Raw genomic sequence first — 20,036 nt, 5'->3', positions numbered from 1 at the left:
AACGATACCTGAATATCAGCAAATCTGAATAAGGTCTGTAGATTAGAAAATAGTATTGTGTCGTCTCTTCAGCAAGCGGTGTTGGGAAAGTTGGAAGGCCGCTGTAAATCAATGTAGTTAGAACACACCCTCACACCATACACAAAAACTAAACTCAAAATGGCTTAATGACTTAAATATAAGACAGGACACCATAAAATGCCTAGAAGAGAACATAAGCAAAACATGTTCTGACATAAATCATGCCAATGTTTTCTTAGGTCAGTCTCCCAAGGCAATAGAAATAAAAGCAAAAATAAACAAATGGGACCCAGTCAAACTCACAAGCTTTTGTACAGCAAAGGAAACCATAAATAAAATGAAAAGACAACCTATGGACTGGGAGAAAATATTTGCAAATGATGCAACCGACAGGGGCTTAATTTCCAAAATATACAAACAGCTCATATAACTCAATAACAAAAAAACAAAAAACCTAATCAAAAAATGAGCAGAAGACCTAAATAGATATTTCTCAAAAGAAGACATACAGATGACCAATAGGCACATGAAAAGATGCTCAACATTGTAAGTAGTAGAGAAATGCAAATCAAAACTACAATGAGGTATCACCTCACACTAGTCAGAATGGCCATCATTAAAAAGTCTACAAATAACAAATCCTGTGGAAGGTGTGGAGAAAAAGGAATCCTCCTACACTGTTGGTGGGAATGTAAATTGACGTAGCCACTATAGAAAACAGTATGAAGGTTCCTCAAAAAACTAAAAATAGAGTTGCCATATGATCCAGCAATCCCATTCCTGGGCATATATCCAAACAAAACTATAATTCAAAAAGATACATGCACCTCTATGTTTATAGCAGCACTACTCACAATTGCCAAGACATGGAAACAACCTAAATGTCCATCGACAGATGAATGGATAAAGAACATGTGGTATGTATACACAATGGACTACTACTTAGCCATAAAAACGAATGAAATAATGCCATTTGCAGCAACATGGATGGACCTAGAGATTATTATACTAAGTGAAGTAAGTCAGACAAAGACAAATACCATATGATATCACTTATACGTGGAATCTAAAATATGACACAAATGAACTTATCTATGAAACAGACTCACAGACATAGAAAACAGACTTCTGGTTGCCAAGGGGGATGGGGGGGAGGAAAGGATTGGGAGTTTGGGATTAGTAGCTGCTAACTATTATATATAGAATGGATAAACAACAAGGTCCTATTGTATAGCACAGGGAGCTATATTCAATATCCTGTGATTAAACCATAATGGAGAAGAATATGGAAAAGAATGTGTGTGTGTGTATGTGTGTGTATATATATATATATATATATATATATAAACTGAATCACTTTGCTGTACAACAGAAATTAACACAACATTGTAAATCAACTATACTTAAATAAAATAAACTTTAAAAAAATAAATGTGGGAAAGGAAGTGAAAAAAGAGAAGAAAATAGTATTGTCAATGTTAATTTCCTGGTTTTGATCATTAGACTGAAGCTACTAAGAAAATGCTCTTGTTTGGGGGATATATACATTGAAATATTTAGGAGTAAATATTGTGTCTACAACTTACTCTTGAAAATTCAAAACAATTATACGCACAGAGAAATATCAAAGCGTTAACAATGGCTCTTTATATTAGCATTGCCACTCTACCACAACGTTTCTGTAAGTCTGAAATTATATCAAGATTTGAAGTGAAGAGAAAAACTTTTTAGTTCCAGTTTTAGCAAAAACCAAACCAAACCAAACCCAGAGCACTCTTATTTGCAGATACCTTGATTTTAGGTATATTTCTAATGACTAGAGGAATGCCCTCTTTTAGTAGGAGAATTCCAAAGTTGTATTACATACTTAAACATTTTATAGTAAATATTGACACAGGTAATCTAAGATTAGTTAACTTTTAGGGGTCAAACTGTTTATACAAACATTTCCAGTGTTACACTTGTTTCCTCCCTCACTCTCTCTCTCTTACTCACTCTTTCATCATCTTTTTTTATTTCTGTAGAATTGTTTGTAATGTTCCCACTTTCATTTCTGACCTTAGCAATTTGAGTCTCTCTGTTTCGTCTTAGTCCATCTAGCTAAAGGTTTGCCAACTTTGTTGATCTTGTCACAGAACCAACTTTTGGTTTCATTGATCTTCAGTTTTTGTTGTTGTTATCCTCTATTTCATTTATCTCTGCTCTAATCTTTATTATTCCCTTCCTCCCACTAGCTTTAGGTTTAGTTTGTTCTTTTTCTAATTCCTTAAGTTGTAAAATTAGGTTGTTCATTTGAGATCTTTCTCTTTTTTTACTGTAAACATTTATAGCTACAAATTTCCCCCTTAGCACTGCTTTCACCACATCTGATAAGTTTTTTAATTTTTTTAATTAAGGTATAATTGATAAGGTTTGATATGTTGTGCTTTTGTTTTCATTCATCTCTAAGTATTTTCTAATTTCCCTTGTGATTTCCTCTTTGATCCATTGATTATCTGAGTCTGTTAATTTCCACAAATTTAACCATTTTCCAGTTTTACTTCTGTTATTGATTTCTAACTTCATCCTGTTGTGCTCAGAGAAGATACTTTGTATGATATCTATCTTTTTAAATCCACTGAGACTCCATCTGAGCGTAACATAGGCTCTGTCTTGGAAAATGTCCCACATGCACTTGAGAAGAATGTGTATACTGCTGTCCATGGGTAGAGTGTGCTGTGTATGTTGTTAGATCTAGTTGGTTATTGCGTTATGTCCTCTTTTTCTCCCGTTTTCTGTCTGGTTGTTCTTCATTTGACTTTAATAACAAGACAGTTTTGCTTTTATTTCAGTTCTTGCCAGCCCACATTCATGCTTGTATCTGGCAATACATGTTTTATACCAATTCTTATCTAATCATAAACAGAATCACAAGGAGCAAGATAATTTCTAAGACTACAGTCTATTTTTAGGTTTTGCCTAATCACGTGTTTCTTCTGTTTCAAGATCCCTCCTCACTTAATACTAGAGATCCCAGGCATGTTATTATCATCCATTTAATTTTAATTATGTGTATCATCAGAGTCACTGCTCACCACCGCCTCCTGGACTGTTTCCCTTCTATGTCTTGAGACTCTCCATTTCAATTCAATCTTCAATTTGATGAAATATTTTCCTTATGTGGCATCCATTTGTGGTAGTTTTTCTGAATCCTCATATGTTTGAAAACGTTTTCCTTTGAAACAAACCCACAGGTATAGAGAACAAACTAGTGGTTACCAGTGGGGAGAGGGGGACAGCCAGTATAGGGATGGGGGATTAAGAGGTACAAACTATTGGGTCTAAGATAAGCTACAAGGATATATTGTACAACATGGGGAATATAGCCAATATTTTGTAATAACCGTAAATGGAGTATAACATTTTCAAGTTGTATAAATATATATATGGAGGAAAACAAATAAATTTTTTAAAAAAGAAAAGAAAATGTTTTCCTTTCGTGCTGTCAGATGAATTCTGTCCTTGCTGGATTGAGAATTATTTAATTGCACAGCCTGTTTCCCTCAATAGTCTATAGACATTATTCAACTATCTTTTCTCTTTCGTTGTTGTAAATGAATTATCCAACATAGGTCAGATCCCTTTTTCCTTCTGTAGGTAATCTGTTCTTTTCATAAGAGAAGTTTATAAGATTTTCTCTTGATCCTTGAAGTTTAGTGTCTTTTTGCTTCTTTAAAAAAATCGTGCCTAGGATTATTTGAGCTCTTTCAATCTGGAGGCTCCCCTTTCTTTAGGTCCAGGAGATTTTCATCTGTAATATCTTTTCCTTTTAATTATTTATACTTATGTGCATTTTTCACATATAGGCCAAAAGACTGGAATTTGTCTGGGTTTTTCAATGACCAAGTAAGCCCACATTCAACTAGACAAAGCTGTATTTTTCTATTTGTGCTTTAATTATGACTTCTCCATCTATTTTCCTTTTCTACCCTTTGTAATTCCTATTATTAGCATGTTCAGCTTCCTAGTCCTTTCATTTGAGTCAACCATTTTTTTCACTCATGATTTCAACTTCTTTGTGTTTTTACTCTGGATTATAAGGGTATTTTAACTTAAACATCAATCAGAATGTTAATTCAACACACCATTGTAAAGCAATTATACTCCAATAAAGATGTTAAAAAAAAAAAAGAATGTTAATTCAGTTCTCAGCTCTGATCATACTTCTTAATTAATTTGCCAAGTTTTTAAACATAGAAATTATGTCTCGCACTTTTGAAAAGTCTTTTCTGAGGTTTAGTTGCACTGCCTTTGGCGTTCTTGTGGTACTTCTGTTTCGGTTCTGTTTTTTATCACTCATTGGCTGCACCTCAGGAGGACCCTCCTGTTTTGATTGTTTGACTTTGTCTCTCTCCTCTAAGATACTGTCCCCTTAAATGTACTGCAATTTGTGTGTGAGCTGGGGACTCCCATGCAGTGGCAATCCAGCAGAAGATGAAAGTCATGCAAGTTTTTGTTCTGGAGGGCCAATAACAAATGGGCTGGTAAATAATGACCACTCCCTTGCTTTCTGGCCTTCTTAGGTAAGTTAAGACTGGTATTCATGTTTCAACTAAACTTATAGGTACCACCCACCTTCCAAGATTTCCAGCAAGATCAGACACCCCCAAAGATGACACATGGCAGGAATAGAACAAATGAAAAGCTCGATCAATCTCACTTATTAAAAATTTAACATCGTGAGCAAAAGGCTTCATAAACAAAATTAGAACAAACAACATACACTGAGGAAATACTTGTAATATATGTCAGAAAATTGATGCCATTAGCACATAAATAAATCACATAAGTCAATAGAAATAACTGTATATCCCACCTTTTTTTTAAATAAATTTATTTGTTTATTTGTTTATGGCTGCGTTGGGTCTTCGTTGCTGCGCGTGGGCTTTCTCTAGTTGTGGTGAGCAGGGGCTACTTTTCGTTGCAGAACATGGGCTCTAGGTATGCGGGCTTCAGTAGTTGTGGTGCGCAGGCTCAGTAGTTGTGGCGCACGGGCTTAGGTGCTCTGCAGTATGTGGGATCTTCCCGGGCCAGGGCTCAAACCCATGTCCCCTGCATTGGCAGGCAGATTCTTAACCACTGTGCCATCAGGGAAGTCCCAATATCCCACTTTTTAGATGAGTGTTCCTTAATTCACCAAACAAGACATACAAACGGCCAATAAAACATGGAAACATATTCAGCTTCACTAGTAAAGAAGTGTAGACATAAGCAATAAGATATCATTATTTTTCGTCCACTAAACTGGCTCTTCTTTTCTTCAGGATAACAGCAATGTTGGCAAAGGTGGAGTGAGAGGATGCGCTCGTGCTGTTGGCAGGAGCGTATATATTGACACAACGTTTTTTGGAAAGCAGTTTGGCTTTATGTATAAGGAACCTGAAAGTATACACACCCTTTGTAGTTAGCGTTGCTTTTTCTTGCCTGGCAAACAGCATCTTAATTTCCTTTGAGCAAATACAGACCTGGTAGGACTCTCAGTCAGAGTGTCCTGTGCTCCCTTGCCCAAGAGGAAGGCACACAACCCAAGCTAAGTCAATCAGATTCTCTTTCCTGGGAATTTGAATCCTGAGATGATGACGATGACTACTGCTAGCACTAGTAACATCTGTTGAAGTCTCGCTCTGTGCTAGGCACTATGGGGAGCATCTTACAGCCTCGTAAACAGCTCTATGAGTGAGGTACCATTACTGTGCCTATTTTGCAGATGGGGCTAATAATACTGACACCAAGATCAATAATCATTGGAGATACCTTAAAGATACCGTCTTTGTTATCTACTGCTGCAAAACAAATTACACCAAAACTCACTTGCTAAAAATGACAAACATTTACCCCACGGTTTCTACAGGTCATGAACTCTAGAGGTTCTTAGCTGGTGGTTCTGGCTCAGGCCCTCTCAGGGTTGCAGTCAAGATGTCAGCCAAAGCTGCAGTCATATGAAAGCTTGGCCGGGACCGGGAGATTGCTTCCAAGATGGTGCACTCACATGGCTGTTGGCAGGAGGACTCAGGTCCCTACCACCCAGGCCTCTCTATGGGGCTGCTTGATAGTCATCAAGACACGGCAGCTGCAGGCTTCCTCCAGATCAAGTGATCGAAGAGGGAGGAAGGTGAAAGTCACAGTGTTTTCTATGGCCTAGATTCAGAAGCCACAGGCCATCATTTCTGCCATATTTTATTCATTAGAAGTAAGTCACTAAGTACAGCCCACATTCAACAAGAGGGGATTAGGCTCCACCTCTTGAAGGAAGGAGTATCCAAAAATGTGTGCTTATCTTTTAAAACTATCACAAATACCATCCATTAATTCTGTTATAAACATCAGCAGATCGTCTTGGTTCCCATCTGCTCTATGGGCTTGTTCAGTCTTTGCTTTGTTCCTTTGAATTACATTCCTTTAAAATATTCCCTCCCTTTTATCTTAGTTACTCAAACCATTTCTGTTGCTTTCTACAACAGCCTTTATTTAAAAAACAAAAACCTCTCATCCAGTCACTCCACTCTGAACCTCTACTTGTCTTAGCCTGGGTCCCCTGCAAATCAGAGCCTGAGGCAAAGTTTACCTGATAAATCTTTCCTTGGAAGTACAATCCAAGGCAGCAAGAGTGAAGGGGGAAAGCGACATAAAGCAGGGGAGAAAAGAAAGCAAATACAAAGTGGTGTATTACAAAACCAGCCACAGTTTCCCCAGAAAGAATAGGCAACCACTTGGTCATGCAGAATTCCTTACCAACAGGTTATCAAGAATGCCACACCCTGAAACAGTATGTCATGAGAAGGAAGGAGGAGGAATTGATCTGCTGTCTCTCATTCTTCAAGGTTTGTGGAACATTAACTTCCCATGGAACATTAACTTCCCTACTTTTGGGGCTTTGTAATCCAGCCTTTCCAAAAAGCTTCTGGGAAAGCCAGCTATTACATCCTGCAATATGGTGATTCATCCACATTTGGAAGCCTTAGGAGGACCCAGAGCCTTCTTGGGTGCATTATGGTTGGACCTGAGCACCAGAGCTACTGTGGTCCCCACATGGAAAGCACATTGGAAGCTGTGTTAAAGCAGATCCCATCCTAAAAGAGGCTGAGAGAGTTGGCAGTGTTAGGAGATGAGAAGCGGCAGTAGGGGACAGGACTCTCCATTGACAGGAGTCTAGGGCCTGGGGCAGAGCACATGAGCATATCTCACGGGGCACATAAACTGGGTTTGGTGCAGGGCACCACTTGCATCTCTCATATCTGTTCACACCCTCTTAGTATATCTGGATCTCATATGAAAACAAGAAGCCCTCACTTCTTACCTAAAAGAAGTGCAAGTCCAATCCTTCAAGATGATGACTATGTAAGTGTCCATCGATAGATGAATGGATAAAGAAGGTGTGGTATATACGTACAATGGAATATTACTCAGTCATAAAATAAAATGAAATCTTGCCATTTGTGACAACATGGATGGACCTAGACAGTGTTATGCTAAGTGAAATAAGTCAGACAGAGAAAGACAAATACTGTATGAGTTCACTTATATGTAGAATCTTTAAAAAGCAAAGGAACAAGCACAACAAAACAGAAAAAGACTCATAGGTGCAGAGGACAATCTGGTGGTTGCCAGAGGGGAGGAAGTGGGGGGGATGAGTGGAATAGGGGAAGGAGATTAAGAGGTACAAACTTTCAGTTATAAAATAAGTCATGGGGATGTAATGTACAGTACAGGGAATATAGTCAATAATATTGTAATAACTGTATAGTGACAGACAATAAGATTAGACTTATTGTGGTGATCATTTCATAATGGATAAAAATATTGGATACTATGTGGTACACCTGAAACTAAAATAGCATTGTAAATGAATTATACTTTAATTTTTTTTCAAAAGATAATGGCTAGGTGTGATATTCTGCAACGACTTAAATAGGGTTAGTAAACCAAGATCCAGTCCCCACAGCTAAAGCTGCAGCTGATCCTGAGGCTAACTGATATTCATCATCATTCTCCTCCATTAGCCATGTTGGATTTCTTTCACTATCAACTAGCACTGCAGCTGGTCTAGGTTGCTTGTTTAGAGGAGTGACCCAGAGCTTCATCCTTAGAGGGTCTTAGTCCTTAGTTGCTGTGCCTTTTTCAGGTCATGGTTGGCAACTGACCATTAATGGTTAGCACTGGATATTGAATCAACAAGAGATGTCCCATGAATCTCCTGGGTTCCAGATATATTGTTCTCTACCCTTATTGTGTAGTAGCAACCCCATGTCCTAATGCTAATCAGGTCAATTACCACTGCCTATTCGTAACTTTTTTCTTTTCTGCTGGTCCACTGGCATGAGGAGCTAAAACTGCTAAGTGGGAGTCACAGCCCCAAATACAATGAAAATTTTACTGTGTCCCCTGGAGGAAGTGTTTCTCCCACTATATTTGCAGGAATGGTAAATACAGATTTCATAATCAGGTCAGCAGGATTGATCATGAAAGAGCCAATCCTACTTCCACCCCTTTGTTCATGGACCTACATATTTTACCTATTGAGGACACAGCAACATATATCAGCCACTGGTTCAGCACATATACCACATGTAAAGGACAGCACTATAACCCTATAAGGTACTGTCCCTAGGCTGGTGCCTTAGCTGAACTTTTACTTAGTTGTTCCACTGTTAATATCAGGCCGACTACTCCTAGGTGATGGGTTATATTTACCAATGAATCATGTGGTGATGAGTTCATTGCCTAATTCCTTTGCTATAAAACGGGCCCCTTGACCAGAGGCAGCATGTAGGAGATGCCATGACAATAAACCAGGCATGCTGTAAGATATCAGATAATCGTACTGGTGAAGGTTATGCAATCAGAGAATGCAAATCTATCAAATTATCAATTCTAGCAAAAAGAAATCACTGCCTCAGCCACGGTATAAGATATCCAATGTGCTCAGCCAGCCATCAAGTAGCTGGCAGGTCTCTCTGGAGAATGATGCAGTATCAAGGGCTCTGCATCATTCTCTGATGCAAGAAGGCCAAGCATTAAATCATCCTTGTTGAGAAGGATTCACTGTAGTCGAGTCCATGAAGAACTTTCATCCATGCCAACATGGCCATTATCTTTGGGGTCACCTGGCAAGTTCTAGGATGGCCAAGGAGAGAGGCTAGGGTGGTGGAGGGAAGTGGGCGGAGTGGTGGTGGTGGTCTCTTCTGAAGTGGATGCTCTCTGGAAAACATTAATATAAGACACAGAGATCTGTATGCTTTATGTTCACCCCCATAAGTATACACTCACATAACTCTTCCCCAAACCTCTCAGTCTTGTTCCTTCTTGGCCATTGACCAATTGGCCAAGTCATTCATCATGGCCCAGGAATCCGTGTGTGTAGGTATCTTGAGCCATACCTCCCTCTATAGGAAATCCATGACCAAGTGTACCACTCTCAGCTCTACCCATTGAGAACACGCCCCTTCACTCTTGTCTTTCAGGACCACCCCGATAGAGTCTGTAATCAGGAGCAGTCCTTTTCTAGCATGCACCAGCAAATCACACTGAACCACCAGTGAACCAAGCCCAAATCTTTTCATCCTCTATCAGTTGGTCATAGGGACCCCTTCCTGATGCCATAGAATAAGTTGCATTGGTAGGTGACGTGAGAGTCTGGGACACCTGTCCTTATCATTTATTCATGACTCCTAAATGATTACTCTCATCAGACAATGCATTGGTGCTGTGCCCACCCAGCCTTATGACTCAGTGGATCTGTAACGATCCAGTAAAACCAGCTCATGATAGGCAGTCACAGTCACATAGTCTCTTGGCGTCATGTGGTTAAATATTCAGTCTCTACCAAAGCCCAGTAGCAGGCCAGGAAATATTTTTCAAATGGAGACTGTTTCTCCACCACAGAAGTCATAGCCCTGCTTCAAAACCTAAAAATCTTCACAAGAAGGTCTATCGGAGCTTACCAGGCACTCTGCACAGTGTCCTCACGCACCATAGACATTTTGGGCACCATGGTAACTGCTGGTCAAATGGCTGAAGCAGCAGAACAGCTGGCATCACAGCCTGGATCAGCTGCAGAGTCCTCTTTTCTCAGGGTTGTAGTCAAAACTGGAAGCCTCCTGAGTCACCTGATTAAGGGTCAAAACAATATTCCCAAGTGTGGTAAATGCTACCATCAAAATACAACCAAGTGTTGTGCCCCTTTCTTAGCGGTAAGAGGAGTGAGGAGAAACCATTTGTCCTTTACTTTAGAAGGAACGTCTCCTCTAGGGTAGGGGTTGGCCAACAACCATTCACAGACCAAATACGATCCCCCTCCTATTTTTGTAAATGAGGTTTTATTGGAACACAGCCGCATCCATTCAGTTAACTATTGTCTATGGCTGGTTTCACACTACGATGGCAAAACTGAGCAGTGGCGACAGATACCTTATGCCCTGCAAAGCCTAAAATATTTATTGAAGATAAAATTTGCCAACTCCTGCTCCAGGATAAGAGGGGCCCTAAAAACTTCACCAAGTGGCAGACCCCTGAACCTTCACGAAGTTTATCTCCCATCAGAGGGCATCTAGAATTCTTGACATTTCCTGCTCACGGGTCTGTAAGTAGAACGCCACTAATATTGTGAACAGCATGATACTCTGCAAAATTCTTAGAGACTATATATTAAGACAGAGAACAGCCGAGTTAATTAACTTGGCCCTGAGGCAAAAGAGTGAACGTGTGCCGGTATCATTGCCATGAGTGCATGTCTGTGTTCAGCTGCAGCCACGCCCTTCTAAGACTGGGAACTACATTTCCCAGAGTCCCCTTTCCTATGTGCTTCCAGGTTAGAATTTGCCAAATAAGAGAATTCACACAAGATTTGGAAGGTACAGCCGACGTAGAAGCCATTATTCTCTAGCTGTGGTTGCAGCCAAACACATGAACAGACAAAAGTGTCACAAAAGCTTCACACAAGCTCTTGAGAACTGCCCCCTTTACCACTGCAAATTGAGATGCCTGGAGCTTTCCGGAGGTTTCTGAGACTTGCAGTGTTTCCAGGCAAGCTTTTGAGAACTATGCACTTCACTGCTTGAAGAAGAGATCTCGTGTGTCAGCTTCTCTGACCTTCAGCAACAGTTTCCTTGATGTCCACTCCCTCAGCTTGGCTGGCTCTTCCCACAGCTGTGTGAGCCCCCAATTCTGTATTAAAGCCTTTATTCCCAGAATACATAGAATTGCTCTGTCTTCCTAACTAAACTCTGAAAGTCTTTAGTACTGCAAATAGCTCTGGGATTTGTTTTCCAATCTGTTTAGATGCAAAAGTAGTAATGAACTCACTGATACTGGAAAAAGGGACACTATTACCAGTCCATGGCATGCGGTTACTTAAATTATCACCTGTAATTGGCTAGAGTCGGTGGCCTATAGAAGGCACGCCTTTGGAAGACCAAGTAGCTATAATAATAGAATGTTGCGGAATACCCCCTCCACAGTGAAGGATAGTTGTTGCATCAGGCACCTCCAATCACAAAGAAAGAAGCACAACATCTTTGGATTTGGAAGACAACTGGGCACGCTGCTATGGCCTATTTGCCGAGTAACCCACAAGGCTGCCACAGGGGGGCAGTGTGGCATCTTGCAAAGTTCTTTGGCTTCAAACAAGTTTGGACGGAGCTTGAGCCTATTTTCTCATATGTAAAATGATCATAAAAAACTTCTTCATAAGGTTATGGTGACTATAAAATGAGCTGAGGAAGCCCTCTAAAGCACACATCCTTGGGTGTTGCCTGAACCACTTTGCAATCTGGTGCCAGCCCAATGACAAAATTTTCATCAGCCCAGAGTAAAATTTGCCCCATAAGGATTGGCAACAATTCTATTTTTTTTTTACTGTTGTAACATACAAACAGAAGTGCCTGTAAAACATTAATGCAGGGTTTAAAGAATAATAATAATGCAACACCCTTCTAACTAGCACTCGAGTCAGAAATAGAACGTGGTCACTTACCCTGCAAAATGACACCAGGATGAGAGGCAGATGGGGGCTGAAATTGATGAAACTTCTACCCAGTGCCCTCTGGGGCACAGCCTCACATCCAGTAAGTTGTGGAAGTGCACTCACTTTCCCTGAACCCCCAAACTCTGAAAGGACGAGTTGGGGTTGTTCCAAGCTCATCTCACCCTTCTTCGGAGACAGGCAGGTTGCCAGCTCTCCTCCCTGAGAGGACAAGTCACATTTAGGACACCAGAGGGCGGCCACTCCCCACAGATGGTGGTGCCTGGGAAAACAACAGCTGAACCAAGGGTGCAATGGGCCACAGACTCCCAGGGCTCTTTTTTTTTTTTTTTTAGAGATTCTGTGGCCCACAAAGCCTAACATTATTTATTATCTGGCTTTTTTTTTTTTTTTTAACATCTTTATTGGAGTATAATTGCTTTACAATGGTGTGTTAGTTTCTGCTGTATAACAAAGTGAATCAGCTATACATATACATATAGCCCCATATTTCCTCCCTCTTGCGTCTCCCTCCCACCCTCCCTATCCCACCCCTCTAGGTGGTCACAAAGCACCGAGCTGATCTCCCTGTGCTATGCGGCTGCTTCCCACTAGCTGTCTATTTTCCCAGGGCTCCTCTTGTCCCTCCTCCTGCTCAGGCCCACACCACACATCAGAACGGTGCAGTGTAAAGATCCATGGTGCTGGTAACTGGGAGACCTGGGCTTGAATCCAACTCTGCCACTTCCTACCTGTGACCTTGAACAAGTGACCTCACCTCTCCAAGCCACGGTTTCCTCACCTGGAAAAATAAGGTACAAAAATAGTACCTACCTCATAGGGTTGCTGGAATGGCAAGTGAGATCGTGTGGCCCAAATATTGTCCAAATATTCATTGTTCTTAGGCATCATAACAGTTCATCTAACTGGATTCTCACCAGAGTCCTGGCGGGCAGAGTAGGTAAACGTGATTCTCATTTTTCAGATGAAGAAATTGAGGCTTAAAGCAGTTATCTGACCTGCAGAATCATGATGGTCAGAGTCGTTTGATTTTCTAAGCCTCTCTCTCTACCATTTCACAGTGATGGCAGCTGGCCTGAAGAGACTTGCCCATAATCCGTTTGTGATTCTGGTATTCTGAGGTCAAGAGAGGGCAAATATATTACCCAAGGCTACATGGTGAGCCAGGGGCCAATCCAGGACTGAATGAGCCAGTCCAGTGGGCTCCTGGTCTGGTGTTCTAGCCGCAGCCCCAGACACCCTGGTAAGACACAGCCTCATTGTTCTGCCCTGATTGATTGTCAGAGGATCCCATCCTTGTCCTGTCTCCCTGACTAGATTGTGAGCTAAAAGAGAAAAACAAAAAGTCTTAAGGAATATATATTATTGATACTATGGAAAATCGTCCATGACGTGTTGCTAAATGAAACAAGGGATCTACAAAACAGTAAGTACATGACCCCGGTGTCTATTTCTGTATATCAGCAGAGGAAAAAAGTAGAAGGTCATAATACACAATGGTAAAAATGCTTATCTCTGGGTGGCAGAATTACAGGTAAGTTTTGTATTTTCCCCTTGTACTTTTGTGCGTGTGTTTCTAGGTTTATCCAATAAGCATGTTTTATTTCTGTGATCAAAACAAGTGTGTGTGTGTGTATGTGTGTGTATTATACAATTTCAATTGTCCATTTTAAAAAATTGTTACATTAAGAGTTGGGGGGGCTTCCCTGGTGGCGCAGTGGTTGAGAATGCGCCTGCCAATGCAGGGGACACGGGTTCGAGCCCTGGTCTGGGAAGATCCCACATGCCGCAGAGCAACTAGGCCCGTGAGCCACAACTACTGAGCCTGCGCGTCTGGAGGCTGTGCTCCGCAACAAGAGAGGCCGCGATAGTGAGAGGCCCGCGCACCGCGATGAAGAGTGGCCCCCACTTGCCACAACTAGAGAAAGCCCTCACACAGAAGTGAAGACCCAACACAGTCAAAAATAAATATAAATAAATTAATTAATTTAAAAAAAATGTACTTAAAAAAAAAAAAAAAGAGTTGGGGATCTTGGGCTGTCTTTCACATTAATTTATTGTAACTCTGTTCACTAATGAGCCTCAGTTTCTCTACCTGAAACATAGGGAGGACCCCCCACCCCCTTTACCCAGAGGCTCAGAGCCTTCCTGGTCTGGCTGCTTCAGGTGGCTCCCGCTTCTCCTCAAGCAAGCTTCCGGGCAGTGTGACACCTGCCTCCGTCTCCGCTTCCCCCACTCCGTTAATTAATCCCTCACCTCCCTGCAGCTTGCGTTTTGCCCCCTATTCTTCAGACTGCATTCTGCAGGGGTCCCTGGTGGCCTCCAAGCCCCGCCCCTCCCCAAGCCCCTCCCCGGTTCCCCTGCATGGGGCTCTCTTGGTCTGCCGTCCTCCTTGGAGCCCACTCTGCCCTCGCCGTCTCTGCCCACAGCTCGCCTCGGTTTCCTTAGCCCTCTGGCTGCTGCTTCTCCCAAGGTGCTGCTTCTCAGCAGGGGGTTGGCTGGGCTCCAAGGCCCCTTTCTCTATCTTTAGCCTCCCTGGGATGACCTCGCCCACACCACGAGCCTATCAAATGGTCCCCACACCCATCTCCAGCCCAGACCTGGCTCCTGAGCTCCAGGCCTGATAGCAAATCCCCGGGGGGCTCACCCCACACTCAGCACAGCTGAGCCCCTTCTCTCCTCCGTCCCCTCCCACATCTCACTAACCCTCCTCCATCGTCCACTCTGAAGATAGCTTCCCAGGTGCCAGTCACTCGGAGCCAAAACCACAAGTGCTCAGCCCGGACTCTTCCTCTCCTCCTCCCTGGCCACAGGGACTTGTCCCCAGGTCTTGGTCAACTCACCTCTCAAGTACCTCTCTAACCTACCCTCCTCCCCAAACCCTGACAGAGGTCCCTCCACCCCTCCCGCAGTGAAGCCATTCTCAACCTCTCCCTCACACTCCCCAGCACTCAGCACGAGTTCTGCCCACCTTCCTGCAACAGCCCAGACCCCCTTGAGCCCTCCGCCTGGGTCCCTTACTCATTCAGGGGACCTCACCATGGACCTCCATACCTCTCATCCACAGGACGTCCTTAGAATCCCCACTGGTCTCCCTGCCTTCACTCTCTTTCCCTCCAGCCTGGCCTAAAATATAGGTTATATCATCGTATCATCATAACTATTACTGAGCCCTTAGTATGTGTCAGGCGTTGAGGGCTTTACCTGTATTCTCATTTATTCATTTATTCCTTACCACAAGGTGAGAAAAGTACCACTGTTATTATCTCCATTTCAGAGATGAGAAAAGAGAGGTACACAGAGTTTAAGTAGCCCACTCACAGTTATACAGTTAAATATAGTTACTAAAGTCTTGGAACTGCGATTTGAATACACACAGTCTGATCTGACTGCAGAGCACCTGTCTTTAATCACTCTGCTACACTACTAATTGGCCTCTTCTGCCAGAAACACCTGATGGATAAAGTCCACACACTTCTGCCTGGCCTCTGGGGCCCCTCAGACACACCTTTTTCAGTCCCATCACCTACTGTGCCCAACTGGTGCCTCCCAGCTCTCCATCCTGACTGCACTCCTTACCGGCCCACTTCCATATCTCAACCCATGTCTTCTTGCCACCGGCTGCTTGTCTGGCTCAACCCCATCTCCAAATGTCAAAGCCCTCCCATCCTTCAGGGCCATCTCAAAGGCCTCTCCTTCCATGCTGAGTAGGCCGAGCTGAAAAGCAGCCATGATGGCAGAAGGGCCAGCAACTGAGAGACAGGAGACCTGAAAACTTGATCCTTGCCCTTCCAGACGGTAATTGGGGGATCTGGATCCAGGCCTCACTTTTTCCCCGTGTATAAGATGGAGGGAATAGGATGAGACCATCCTTAGGAGCCTGTCTCACTCTAAGAGTCTAGGGCCCTATGCTTTCATGATCCCTGAAATGGGGGTGAAATTGCCCTCTTTAAATCCCTTTAACGTTCACAGAATGGAGAGAATGTCAGGGCTGGGAAGGGCTTCAGAGAAAATATAATCCCACCTCCTCACCTTTCCCCCTCTCCAAGGGATGCTTAGGCCCAGGGAAGGGCGGAGGGCCGGCTAGCCCTCTGGGGAGTGGTGGGAGGGAGGTCGTGCTCTCTGCTTAATGGAAGACTCATCTCGGCAGGTCCCCAGCCCTGCAGAGAGGAGTGGGAGGAGCCTGGGAGGGCAAAAGCTGCCGAGCCGGGCTCTGGGCCGGTTTGGCCAGCCCTTCCCCAGGAGGCCTCAGTAGTTTTCCATAACCAGCAGGCCTGCAGCCCAGTACACGTGCTCCCCTCTCCCCTTGCCCCTCACATTCCTCAGCACACTTAGGCAGCAAAGTGGCATTCAGGGCCCTGATGCGGCGGGGCCGGGAGGGAGGCCCACACACAAAGACTCACTGATACCAGTAAAGCCACAAACACGCAGACCCAGAAAGATAACATAGATCCAGATGAGGCAAAAGGAATCACACACAAACAACACACGCAGAAACAATATGCCCATCCCGCCAGACAAGTAGGTCCATTCTCAGAAGCACACACACATAAGACCGTCACACAGAGATATGCAACCCGTGCGCAGGCACACACAGGCACGTTCACCCCGGGAGACTCCCGTGCACACTCGGCAAACACCCCACCCCCAGCCCCTGCCATCCTCCCTCCGCCCCCCGCCCCCCACACTGCCTGTCTAGATCAAACATTAGTCAAGGAAAGGGGGAAAAATCCTGAGCTGCCCCAGTTCTGGGAGATAGGACAGGGGCTAGACAAAACCCAGGGCCCAGCCAGGCTCCCCCTGCACTGAGAAGGCGCCACTTTTTAATTCCAAAGAATTCACCGGACAATCCCCATCCTGTTCCCAGAGGCCAGGGTGAGGCTTGTTCTAGAGCATCACCCCTCCATGACCCTTTCTCCAGCCTCTCAGATTCCAGCTTTGTCCCCAGCTGTTAAGGGCAGAGCAGAGGGGCACTCAGCAGCCATCCCCCTGGTTCATTTCCCTCCAAGCCCCTCTCCATCCCCACACCTGTCTCCCTCACTCTGTCTCCCCGCTTCAGCCCCACATCCTTCCTCCAAGAGATTAACTCCACACCTTCACCGGGTCCACCACACTCAGGAACCCAGAAACACAACTCCTTGACCAGATGGACCCAGGGGCTTACACCCTCCCCAGAACCTCCCATGGGATGTTCCATGACTACCTGGTGGCCAGGGGGTCCAGCAGGGGGACTGCATACACATAGCGCCCCGCGTAGAGTCAGCAGAGGTGGCTCCAGTCCCAGCCTCACTCCACCTGTCTGGGAACCTTGGACAGGTGGCTTCAACTCTCTGAGCCTCAGTTCCCTCATTTATAAAATGGGGATCGTGATGCCGCCCAGCTCTCAACAATGTATGTAGTTTATCACGGGGGCTTAATTAAGATCCCTGGTTTTAACCAAGAAATGGGCTAAGACTACTACTCACTACCGCGAGCCTCAGTCTCCCCGTCTGGGAAATGCGGTAACTCTTGCTACCCTGGGGGAGCGAAATACCCTGTCCGGAGCAGACGGCCTCTGGGCGGGGGCGCCCGCCACTGGATTCCGCTCCCCTCGCGCCCACCTCACCCCCGGCCCCACTCGACCCGATTCCCACGCCGCCGGGCCCCAGCCGGCGCGGGCTGTCAGCCGGAAGGGATTTGGGATCAGCTGCGTCGGCACAGAGGCCGCCTTGTCCCGGTGGGGACCCGAGGCCGCGGTGGGGCCGCGCGGTCACGTTGCTCGGCGGCTGCGGTGCCAGCGGCCACCCGCCCCCGCCCGACCTGGGGCCGCTTCAAGGGCCGGCGCCGGATTTCCTGGCCCCGCGCCCAGCGCCCCGCGGGCTGTTTGGGGGGCGCGCGGCGCGGAATCTGCTGGGCCTCGCAGGGCGCACGGTTTCCGCCCAGCGCACTCCCCGCCCGTCCGCTCCCACCCGCAGGCAGCAGCCAAAGCCCACTCCTCAAGCTGGACCCCCAGCCCTCCCTGCAAAGGGCGTGGGCCTTGCTTCCTGCCCCCTCCTCATCCCAGGCATCCCGAAGGACGACCACAGATTTCCCCCAGAAAAAGCCTTGGAACCTGCGAAAGCCTCTCGGGACAAGCTCATCTGAGGATGGATTGGGGGCGGAAGAGAGGGGCGGAAGAGAGGGACGGAGCGGGGCAGGGGTGGGTGGGGTGGCCGGAGGGAAGGCCTCGCTGTCTGTTAGGTGTTGGGACCAGCTCCGGGTGTTCTGGGTCAGGTTGCTGGGATACAGTCAGGGTGTTCTGGGTCTGAGTTGGAAGTCAATCAGATGTTATCTGGTCCAGTGTTGGGATCTTCTCGTTCAGAGTTTGGGTGTTGGGACCCTCTCTGGGTGCTCTCCTTTAGATGTTGGGACCTTCATGGAGTTTCTGGATGGAGTTGTAGGGATCCACTGAGGCCAAGTTTGCACTGGAAGCTGATCCAGAGGTATCTGGTCCAGGTGTGGGGATTGTTTCTCCGGGTTCAGAGTCTGGGTGTGGTATTCCTCTCCAGGTCAGGTTGTTGGAGCCTTCTCTGGTGTGGCTTGGAAGCCCATCTAGTACCTGTGGTCCAGTGTTGGTGATCTTCTCTGGGTGTCAAGGGTCTGAGTTTGGCACCTGCCCAGGCAGATTAGGTCCAGGTGTTAGTAGCCGCTCTAGATTTGTTTGGACATAATGTTTAGCCCCAGAGCCTTCCATTGGCCTGAAGGCACACATCTCGGCTCACCATCCGCCCCAGTTCATCAAGAACCCTGTGGGACCAGCTAAAGGAGGGCCCGTGGCAGCTCAGCTTGACACCCCTCTTCAGAACCCAGGAATTAAGGGCAGACCCTAAACTCCAGTTGGGAAGCAGAGTGACTGCTCTCTGCCCAGAGGCACATCCTTTCCCTTCTCTACCTTCATTTCCTCACCAAGAAAATGGAAGATTGGATCTGATATTCTCCAAGGTCCCCTACACCACCCTCTCCCTGTCCTCCCCTACACACACACACACACACACACACACACACACACACACACACACGTTGCTCATTCCCATCTCTCCACATTTGTTCACACTGGTCTTCCCATCCAGAATGCTCTCCTTTCCCTTTCCAGCCTCTACGAGTCCCTCCAGCCCCCTTTCTGCTAGAAAGCCTTCCTTACCCCCACCCCGCTTTCCAGCCTGACTCTCCTGGTTCGCTCCATCTGGCTGGGAGCTCTCTGAGGGCAGGGCCCTGTCTATTCCTGGCCCTCCACTCTGAAGCCTCGTTCTAGATGGGCATGGGGCTCAGGGGTTCAGGCTCAGCTCAGCTACCATCCCACGTTGGCAGTTGACCCTCTAAGAAGAAGAAGAATTTCTTTAGTCTCTAATACCCCAAATAGTGGGGTGGGCACTAAGCGGATTTAGGAGGCCTGTCTCCTGCCCACACCAATCCTCCTTTCCAGGCCACTGCACCCATGTGACAGACAGTCTGGGGCACGGGGGAGCCCTCAGAATCACGTGGGCCCAGGTGGGTAGCTGGAAATTGACTGCCCAGCTCTACCTCTCCTGGGTGACTGTGTCCCAAGCAGTCAGAAACCCCAGAGGGCAGAAGTGATCTAGATCAATTACTCTGTTTTCCAGACCAACCTGCACAGTCAAGCACGTGAGCATGGCCATCCACGTGCACACGTGCATATCCACACAGACGTGCACACACACACATGCATCTCTCACAGAGGGAACTAAGCCAGATTCTGAGCTAGACCCGTTGCAAACAATATTTCCTAGTCCTCACGGCAGCCCTGTAAGAATCGCTAGCATCTGCAGGCGAGGAAACTGAGGCTCAGAGAGGGGAAGGGACTAAGCTGAGACCACATAACTGTTAAACGTGGAATCAGAATTCAAAGCCATGCCCTTTGCACAGCACCACCCTGCTGCTGCGCGTGCACACGCACACACACACGTGCACAAGTGCACACACAACTTTCACACACTTGTGCTCAACTCCTAAACTGGTC

The sequence above is a fragment of the Balaenoptera musculus genome, chromosome 1 (genome assembly GCF_009873245.2).
Source record: "Balaenoptera musculus isolate JJ_BM4_2016_0621 chromosome 1, mBalMus1.pri.v3, whole genome shotgun sequence".
NCBI classification, from domain to species: Eukaryota; Metazoa; Chordata; class Mammalia; order Artiodactyla; family Balaenopteridae; genus Balaenoptera; species Balaenoptera musculus.
This window is presented reverse-complemented; position numbering follows the sequence as displayed.